This window comes from Alligator sinensis, unplaced genomic scaffold (genome assembly GCF_000455745.1).
Source record: "Alligator sinensis unplaced genomic scaffold, ASM45574v1 scaffold861_1, whole genome shotgun sequence".
NCBI lineage: Eukaryota > Metazoa > Chordata > Crocodylia > Alligatoridae > Alligator > Alligator sinensis.
In genome coordinates this window covers 2,056,815-2,066,931 of record NW_005842153.1, presented here as the reverse complement: position 1 = coordinate 2,066,931, position 10,117 = coordinate 2,056,815, and the positions used below count along the sequence as shown (strand labels likewise).

Sequence of the window (10,117 nt, the reverse complement as noted above, 5' to 3'; positions counted from 1 at the left end):
CCACACAGCGTGCACACCCTGTGCACCCACACCCCTCACGCACTCACCCCCCCACCATGCACACGTGCTAACCCCCCCTGCGTGCGCATATGCTATGCACACATGCACGTCACCCCCATACACACCATGCACACATACACACCCTGCACACTCCCCATACACACACCTTACCCACACATGCATGCACATCCCTGCTATGCCCCGCACACACGCCATGCACACAAATGGACCCCCCATGCACCATACATGCACGCACACATACCATGCATGCACCCCCCACACACAAGCACCCCTCCACTACAACCCTTCCCCCAAACCATACAACCCCCCCATGCACACCCACACCTTACATACACACACCAGGCATGCATGCTTGCACACACTCCCTACACCTCCCCCCCACACACATACAGCATGTACACACCCACACCCTACACACCCACCCTACACACGCACACCCCATGCCCCCTTCCTCCCCACAGAGGCGCAGTGCTGTCTGTCCCTGCCATCTGGCTGCTGTCTCTATTCACGCCCTTGCAATAATGTCACTGGGGCTGGCTGTGCAGCAGTTTCTCGGAGAGGCTGGAACCATGGGCGAGGCTCCCCCTTGAGCTGGCTCTAGATAGGGTTAGGAGCAGCCCCCCCCCACCTGTAGTGAAGCCAGCTGAGAAGGGCAGTGCCTGTGCTGGGGATGTCCCGGGTGGCCTGGATGCAGGGTGGCTTGGGGACAGGAGTGTAGGCAAGCCCGGCACCCTCTGGGGCTCTTATGTGAATGTGCAAGGGAGACACAACTGGTTCCTGCTCTCTCATCACCTTGGGTTGCTCACAGAGATGTTCATTTCTTCTGGAAAGAAATGTGTCTGAGCCTCTGCCTTCAGTTCCCAGTAACCCTGTTCCCCACCGATTTGCAATGCATGGCATCTGCTTTCTTCCCATTGCAGCCTGAAGGCTGTGGGAATTTCACCTGTCAAACCAAACTTCTTTTCTCTCTCTCTCTGATGTGCACTTTGTTCTGTTTCCCAGATTGGTCACAATGCCTTTTGTCCTGTCCTTCTCTTTCCTCCCCCCCACCCCTATTTTGCCATCTGTCTCTTATGATTTATCATAGGGGGGTGGGGGGAAAAAAGTTGTTTTGTTAGAAGTCCAGGTTAGAAGTCATTGTATAATTTGTAGGCTTTGTAACCACTGAATGCAAGCGTGGAAATTTAGGCTGAACTCTCTAGCAAAAGGGGGGGGGGGAAATGTCGAGGAAAAAGGGAAAAAAATCAGGAGGGAGGATTGCCTCATGCATTATTTATCTCGACCTTTTAGGGGATGAGGAACTCCCCCAGTCTTTCAAGAGATTAAAAATAAATCAACAGACTGAACACCCAAACAGACACGGAGCATTACAGCGATCAGCCGCGCACGTGTTCCCATCTATTTATTATAAAGGAAGATTTCATGGGAAATATGTATTTTTTGTGTATATTTTCACAGAGTTTATTCTAGTATGTATTGACCGCTGAAGAGCAACTTGTGATAAAAAAAATATAAATAAAGGATCTAATTTTCATAACTTTTGGCTGCCTGCTGCTCGTGTGTGTGTGTGCATGTGTGCTTGTTTTAAATGGTTTACAGTCCATCTGGCTGGAACCTGCTGGGGAAAGCTTGTAGCTGAGGTGAACACCATTTGAAGGGCCAGCTTTGTGAGACAAGAGTGTCCTCAGCTCTCAAGAAAGTCAGTTTAAAGTAGGTGCTGTGTTCTTGGCAGGACCCATATTCAGAGCCCAGAACCACGTGTACATGTGCGTGTACACCTCCAGAGAAACTCATGGTCAAGCGTGCCTTGAGCAAGGGACACTTGTTTGCCCTGTTCCCAGTCCCAGCCCTGAGTGCATTTCACTGGGGCTACAGCAGTGATTCACAAGCAGGGTGCCCTGGCACCCTTGAGATCCTTTCCAGGGTGCCACACAGTGTGAGTGCTGAGAGGTGTGCGAACATGATTCACAAGATAAACCCAGAGGCATCCAAAAAGAATCCACAGGGTCAAAAACATCCTGCCCTCTTGGGATCTGAGATCTTTGCACCAGAAAAAAAACTGCTCTGGTCTTTTTCTGCAGTCAGAGAAGGAGTGAAGACTAAGAGCTAGAGTTTTCAGAGGGGGGCCTCCAGTTTAAAAGGGTTGAGGACCACTAGACTAGGGGAAAGGTTATGGAATCAATTGTAAGCAAGTAAGGATTATTATTATTATTCCTAAAGCCAAGAAAAATGCCTCTTCAGCCACAAGCATAGCCTCTGTTGGAGAAGTAAGGTGCGGCAGGGAAGGTATAAAAGTGAAGCAGAAACCAGCCCCTGGTCCTCTTCTGTTGAATCCAGAGCTGAGCTGCGCTTAGATCCTGTTGCTCAGGTGGCTGCTGAAGGGAAGCAAAAGTTGCCTGGAATGGAAATCAGCTGAAATGCTCTGAAGCTTTCCCCTGTGCTCTGTGCCTAGCCTTTCCACACAGAAGGCAGCGATGGGACCCAGTCGGCCAAGCCCAGTGAGATCCACCCTTCCAGCCTCCTCTCTGCCTCTGTTGGGAGACAGAAAACAAATGGTGATGGGGAGAAGCCAGTGTGTGCACTGAAGAGAAGACAGCCCTCTCCCTGCCTTTCCCAGGGGCATGCAATCACATGTGTTCCTGACTGGCACCTCAGCTGGATAGGACTGTGCATCAATCAGCAAGTCACCCTGCACTGTACAGACACGGTTCACCCTGAGGACCTCTGCTAGCAACCTTATTGCAATGTAGACACCAACCTTTCCCTCTGTGCTGCAACATGTCAGCCCAGGACTTGACACTCAGACCATTTAAAACGGTCCTGCTTCTCCTCTTTTCTTGATTGTCCCTGGAAGAGTGAGGGAGTGGGTTCAGAATGGCTACTGCTTGAAATACGTCTGTAACAAGTCAATTAAGAGCATCACAGCTTAAAAGCCAAGCCATCACTTTATGTCAGGTGTTTGAAATGCCTTCTGGGCAAGCACACAGATTTGCTTTTCCTCCCCACAGTTTACAGGGAGTTTTATTACAGATGTCCAGCTGCCCATGGATCCAATGTGTTTGTGGACTCTTTTTCAGGGCATCCAGTATGCTCAGAGGAAACAGACCACTTGTGCTGTGCAGCTGTCCCAGTTGGCAAATCGCTGATGTCTAAAGGCAGCCTTGTCTATATTCTGGGCAATGGATACAACCCCATTTATACCATGCATCCCTTTGCTGTAATCCTTGCCACTCATCTCTTTAAGCTCTATCAAGGACGTATCTATTTAAATACGTTTTACATATCAACATTGTTTTTTTCTCCCTAGGGCCAAAAAATTCTCCATCACCCCATCTCCCCTCTTGCGGACTCCTGTAGAACTGAAAATGTTGCCACCTCAAACTTTTTGTCAAAGTGAGATTCTAGTCCAGATGAGCAGGGGTGGAAGACTCCAGCTCTAAGGGTCCTGATACAGGTTCAAATGCAAGCTGTCTAGAAACCAGCCTTAGAGTTGTTACACATATTCAAGCACTAACTTTATAGCTGGTTGGCTCTCTACAGCTGGTGAGTCTTTTTTTTTTAATCAAGTGGTAATTACTTTGCATGTGTGACTGGTCTAAATTTATTGCACAATGAACCAGTTAATTGTGTGATAATTACTTTGCACTTGTCAGTCTAAATTTATTGTGCAATTAATTGCATAATATGGAATGTCACAGGGGTTTATGTGATTATTTGAATATGAAGATTATGGCTGGTGACCTATACCATGAAGTGGCCTTTGGATCTTTTTTGTGTGCTGCCTTGACTTTTACTTATGCCTGAATATATATATTTTTTTTTTCAAAAGAGAATATCCCCACCCTCCCCCAAATTTCTATTTGAATGGATCAGTTTATGAAACCATATTATTAGTAGGATAATACTCCCAAGGCTGTATGTGACTCCAAGGTTAACTGTTCTCTTAGGTAAATAAATACAACTAGGAAAATGGAAAGGCAACTTTGGATTTTTGAAAAGAGGTCTGTCAAATATTTGTTTTTTCTGAGAGCCACTGATGGAAGGGTTACAGCGCTCAAACTTGAAGGCAAAATGAAACAGGCACCAAATAAAATTTAGCTGCCAGCACTGTGGCTACTAGGGCTGTGCTAAGCTTCGGTAGCTGATTTGATTAGGAGATTTGGCTTGATTTGGCGGCCGAATCTCTGAATCCAAATCGAATTGGGAGACCAATTAAAAGGTCCGAATGGAATTGGGAGCCTCCAAATCAATTCGGAAAAGATTTGGCACCACTTTGGAGATTCAGCCATAGACTAAACAGGCAGCAGTCCTCACCACGCTGGATATAGCTGCCTACAGCTGGTAAGTCTGTTGTGGTGGGTGGAGGCGGGAGGGAAGGGGCATGGGTGGGCAGATCAACGCCCCCACATTGAGGGAGGGATTGGGGCTGGGACAAACTGCCCAGCAGGGGTGCAGGGGGGCACAGGACTCGGGGAGGGGATCAGGGGGGCACAGGATGTGGGTGAGGCAGCGCTGGGAGTGGGGCCTATGCCCTGCTGTCACTTGCTGAGCCAGGGCGGGGGGAGGGAGGCTGTCCAATTCAGGGACTGAATCTCCGACTCCAAAGCAAGTCGGGAAACCAGTTAAAAGCTCTGAATTGATTCGAAGCATCTGAATTGAGTTGGAAAAGGATTTGGAAATGATTTGGTGATTAGGCCATAGACTAAACAGGGAGCTGACACAGTTGCCTCCAGCTGGTAAGTCTGTTGGGGTTGGGGGAGTGGGGAGGGAAGGGGCATGGGGGAGGGAGGGATTGGGGCTGGCTCGCTTCAGGCGGAAGGGGGCAAGTGACAACAGGGCATACCCCCCACTCCCAGCACTGCCGCGCCCCCCCCCCAGCCCTGGTCAGGGGGCACAGGATGCAGGCACTGCCACTGCTTGCCCAGCTGGGCAGGGGGTGGGGGTGTAGGATGCTGGCACTGCCGCTGCTTGCCCAGCCAGGGCAGGGGTGGGATGTAGGCTCTGCCACCACTTGCCAGGCCGAAGCAGGGGGACGCAGGATGTGGGTACTGCCGCTGCTTGCCCAGCTGGGGCAGGGGTGGTGCAGGATGCGGGCGCTGCCACAGCTTGCCCAGCCAGGGTGGGCAGTGCGGGATGCTGGCATGGCAGCGCTGGGAGTGGGGCCTATGCCCTGCTGCTGCTTGCTCCCTTCTGTCCGGAGTGAGCCACGCCTGCATTGCACCCCTCCTCCCCCAGCTCCGGCTCGGCAAGTGGCAGCAGGCCATAGCCCCCGCTCCGAGTGCTGCCACACCCATAACCCATGCCCTCCGTCCCCCTCCCTGAGTCCCATGCCCCCCTGCCCTGACTGGGCAGCTTGTCCCAGCCCCAGCCCCAATCCCTCCCTCCCTGTGGGGGCCCTACGCCCCTTCCCTCCCACCTCCATCCATCACAACAGACTTACCAGCTGGAGGCAGCTGTGTCCCGTGTGGTGAGAGCAGCTTCTATAGCCGAATCTCCAAAGCGGTGCCGAATCTTCAGATCTAATTCAGCCAGATTACATTGGGACAGTGATTTGAATCTCCGAATCAAACCACTGTCTCTCTGAATCGGCTGAATCCGAAGCAAATACTTGCTGCTTTGCACAGGCCTAGTGGCTACAGCTGAAGGAGAAGGATGGGAGGAGAGATACCTGAGCTGCTTCCCTCTCCTTTTATCTGCTTTGAATGGTGTTGCCCAGAAGAAGTGGAGAGCAGCAGCTTGACCTCTAGTCCCAGGACATGGGTCCAGGGGTTAAGGCCCCCTGTGCCCAGAGGAGCAGGAGAAAGGCACTGAAACCAGATCAACAGCTGTCACACACATCCTTCAGGTATGAAACATACTCAAACACATGGCATTACAGAGAACAACTCACCCTGGGTGATCTCAGTCCAGAGACAGACACAGCACGTAGGAAATGCATGGAATCTGTGATAGGTCACAGACATGGGCCAAAGCATCCAGGGCTTTAGGCTCCTTTCCAGACCCCCAAAGCCATGCTCTCAGCAGTTAGCATAGCCCTAGGAGAAAGAGAGATCTGATAGACGTAGGAGATAATAACAGACATTCCTGGTTTTGTTTTCACAAAGTGCTTTGTGGTTGTGGTATATGTGCAGGGCTGGAGAAGTCAGTTTTTAGGCCTCTTTGGATTAATGGCTGCCTCTGAACACAGGTTACTGGATTCAATGACCCCTTACGCTCTTATGTTCATATGAGACAGGGAATCCAATTTAAATATTTTAAGGCCAGATCTGTACTAACTCTGTAAATCTTGGGTAACTCTAGCGAGATCAGAGAGTCACTCCTGATTTACACTAATGTGACTGATGAAATCACATGTCTTTTATTATCTTCATCATCATAGACCCTGGAGCACTTCAGGACTTCTGGGTATAAACACCTGGAAATCATTAGAAAGGGGCCAATCGACACCAACCAGTGGATGCTTTTGAATGTATTAATTGAATAAAATGCACAGCCCATGAATCTGTCCAATGTCACAAGATCCTGGGAGCGTGAAACACGGCCCTTAAAACACAGTCCCCAAAGAAAAAAACGTGTGAAAAGAGAATTAGTGAAATTAGGTTAGCCCCATAAAAATGTGCGGGGTTCCCCCTCCTTCCCTCCAGCCTTGGGCTAGAAGTGCTATCTGGCCTGATCTATTGTTTCCCACCCTGGCAGGGGAGTTATTGTGTGATAAATAATTCCTTTAAAAAAAAAGTGGACATTTGCATAATCACTGCTTTGAAGTGGCCAGCAATCTGAGGCTGGGTCCCCCAAATCTGCCATTGGCCAGAAGGAACAAAACAAGAGCCACTCTTTCATGGCCCTGACAGTGTGTGGGGCAGCGCGTCAGGACCAGCTTTACTTTCTCTCTGTCTTTTAATGATTAAACTCCAGGAATGTGAAAAAAGAAGACAGGACTCCTCTCTCTCACTTTCCTTTAACACCGGGCCAGCAGATTCCATTGTCCTTCTCTCAAATTCACTTTTAAAAGGCACTGTAATAGGTGCGTTCATATCCTTCCCAGCCAAGATTGATCATTTTACTTTCTCCTTGATAATTAAAGGGTTTGTGTGAAACTTAGTGTTGCTACCTTGCAGGTGTGAGGGGCAAAGCTCCAAGCCACTTAGCACTGAAGTATAGCTTTCAAGTGCTGAGTAAAAGAGTGTGGTACTTGGAGCAGAACATGTTTTCTTTCTCTTTATTTCAGGATACAGGTTTCTTTTCTTCAGTGCCTGGTTCATTCCTAACTTTTCTATTAGGAAGAACGGGAACAGCTCTCACATTACTGGGAATGGCAGGGTGCCACCTTAGAGACTAACTTGTTCAAGGTGTTACCCTGCTCTGCCTTCTGCTTTGGGCCGGAAACTAGAGACAGGTCTCTCAGAGGCAGTCACAGGTTCTGTTTGGACTGGAGTTGGTCATTAAGGTGGATCTGTGTGAGCAAATGTATAGGTTTGAGTGGAAACAATAAAAAAACCCTCTGTGTCCTCCAGGCAAACCCATGTGAAAACATGGGAAATTCTACAGAATTTCATATCACATCCAGAATATAAAAGGCAGCTCAGCTGAGAGAAGTCACTGAACCAAACTGGGAGAAAAGTGGGGGAGTTGTTCCATAGTGTCAGAAGAGTTTGGATAGTCTCAAACACAGTTAGAGAAAGCTATTCATTCTATGGCTCCTGGGGAGGAAGAGGGATTTCCTGATTTAAGAGAGAGAGACACAAATCCATTACACAGAGCAGGAGTGGAGGATGTGCTAGAGAGGCCAATCCTCTTTTGCCTGCTATGATGGGGAAAGGAATCTGGCTTGACCCCGTTGACGTGCATTATGATTGTTGAAGAGCTTCTCTTGGTGGAAAAGGGGGAGGTATGAGGTTATTGAGACTTACTCGTTTCACTTGCATTCCCGAGTCATCCAGCCGTTCAGAGCCTGAAAGGAAATGTCTGTTTTTATTATTGGCCAAACACAATGTAAGGATCTCTGCCCAGTTGCACAGGGGGAGGGAGGACACATCATCCACTCTGCTCTGTCAGCCTCTGCCACTCACTCTTACAAATTCAGGTCTGCTCCTCCCCAACCCCAAGGGCCTGAACAGGGCCAAAAGCCAGCAGGGCGTGTGCCTGACAGCAGCTCATGTTGCAGCGAGAGCCTCTGCCTAGCCTGGGAACTTGGGACTTCATGCAATCTTTGCTCAAATGTCCCAGATTCACCTGTTTGCTACTTCATTTTAAAAGACTCCTGAGATGCCCCCTGAAGTGCATGCAGGACAAGAACAAGGCCCTGACAATGAAGTACTACCTCTAAATGGTACTAAACACTTCCATTACCATCTACCTTACAGAGGGACCAAGATGGGACAGACTGGAAGATCTTCAATGCGTTTTGCTAATTAATACAAGCATTATTAATACAAACATGAATTAATACAAGCATTATTAAAATATACATGAGAATCCCACTGTTAGGAGTGGGAGTCCTTATTTCCTAATATATCTACCTCCCCTGTTTTTTGGGGGGCAAATCCTTAAAAAAAACCCCAACCAAACAAAAGAGGCTATTAATCTGTTCATGACAACTAATTTTCAGATGTGCAGAGGACTTCTAGCCTTCATGGGCTTCAGCAAGAGTTGTGGGTGTTCAGCACCTCTGACCACCAGGCTCTGAGCCCATCAAGTGAAAATGGGAGTAGATAGAGGACGAAGGGGTGTAAAAGGGAAAACTGTCCCTTCAAAATAAGTGAAAATAGGGGGCTGGTTTCCATAGCAGCATCTTGCCATAAAAGCTTAAGTCCTCATGACAAAGAGGCCATCTTCCCTTTAAAATGTGTTTATGAGCCCTTTGTGTATTGTATTTTGGCATAAAAGCTTCTCTGCGCTGTCAGAACTCAACGGGCAGTTCTATGACTCTCAAAGGGGTTTATTGCCCTCCTTGGCATAAGAATAGTGACAAGAAGCCAAACTAGTACCAGTGTGACAAAAGCGTAACCCCAAGGGCTTGCATTTGCTTTCTTTCATGTAACACATAAATCTTGCAACATATCACCATAATTAAAAAGAGTGTTCCTGACACAGCTATAATTTGACTGTAATTTTAAACAAAGATTTCCCCCCTCCCTCTTGGACAAACATCTATAAGCAAAGATAGAAAGTGGGGCTTGGGTACAGGAAGAGAGAGCGCTGTTGATTACCTTCTTCTCTACCCCCACTCCATAGAGAAACTGATCAGATTGCAAAATTAAATATAGCATGGAAAAAAGCTGGATAAACTGTGCATTCAATTCATGTATGCTTCCTTGGGAAATCTGAATGTATATGTAGGCAGCACATGGCTTAGGCTTAGGAATGACAGAAAGAAAGCTCCCCAATATTGGAAGTTTATTCTCTATTGATTCTGTGGATTTGTCTCTGGACCTTAGTGGTAACTTAAATGTGGTTATTGTCACATCACTTTCCTTACGGTTGAGGAATTTGTTTTGCATTCTTGAGTTATTATTTCATTCCTTTATGAGCCTGATCTTGCATTCCCTTTATCTTCATTCCAACTGAGTTTCTGATACACAAAGAATATAAGATTGGGTGTTATTTTTACTCTTATTATGTCATTTTTCTAATTATGTTACCTATCATGATGATATAATTTGACATTATGCCAGTGAAACAAGTAATCACATTGTATTTGAAGCAATTAGATTAGGTGCTTTAATGGTGTTCATGTTATTGCAATGTATACTGCAATAACAGTGTTATGCATGGTTTTTAACATTTGATATCTTGGCTGCTTCATAATTTAGTTTTTAATTGAAAAGGCTAACCATTTGGGCTTTTGATTTGTACAAGACAATATATGGAAAGCTTAAGTAGAAGTAGTGCTTCTCTAAAAGCAAACGTATTCTGAAATATTTTTGTAAACTCCTATAAGGTTGGATATGTACTGTACAAATTACTTTTATAATTGTTTAGTGACCCCACAAAGAACTGGACTGATGTTGAAAATTCAGGTAGATTCTCAGCTCCGATGGGACAAAAGCACATGTGGAAATCTGCACACATGGGGAGTTCTTTTGGCTCAAATGCT

General features: G+C 47.2%; 1 protein-coding gene and 1 long non-coding RNA gene across 2 annotated transcripts in view; both read right to left on the bottom strand.

The window, feature by feature from the left end:
• Nucleotides 1–559: 559 nt before the first annotated feature.
• Nucleotides 560–7,978, bottom strand: LOC112550579. Its single transcript, XR_003094505.1, has 3 exons — nucleotides 7,932–7,978; nucleotides 5,912–6,056; nucleotides 560–2,552 (listed from the first exon to the last, which is right to left on the bottom strand). It is a non-coding gene; the product is annotated as an uncharacterized LOC112550579 (long non-coding RNA).
• Nucleotides 7,979–8,668: 690 nt separating this feature from the next.
• Nucleotides 8,669–10,117, bottom strand: part of ALPK1 (alpha kinase 1) — a 115,970-nt gene continuing 114,521 nt past the window's right edge. Inside the window, exon 16 of the mRNA XM_006025555.3 lies at nucleotides 8,669–9,592. The gene's annotated coding sequence lies outside the window, so the exon portion shown is untranslated. The remainder of the gene's footprint in view (nucleotides 9,593–10,117) is intronic.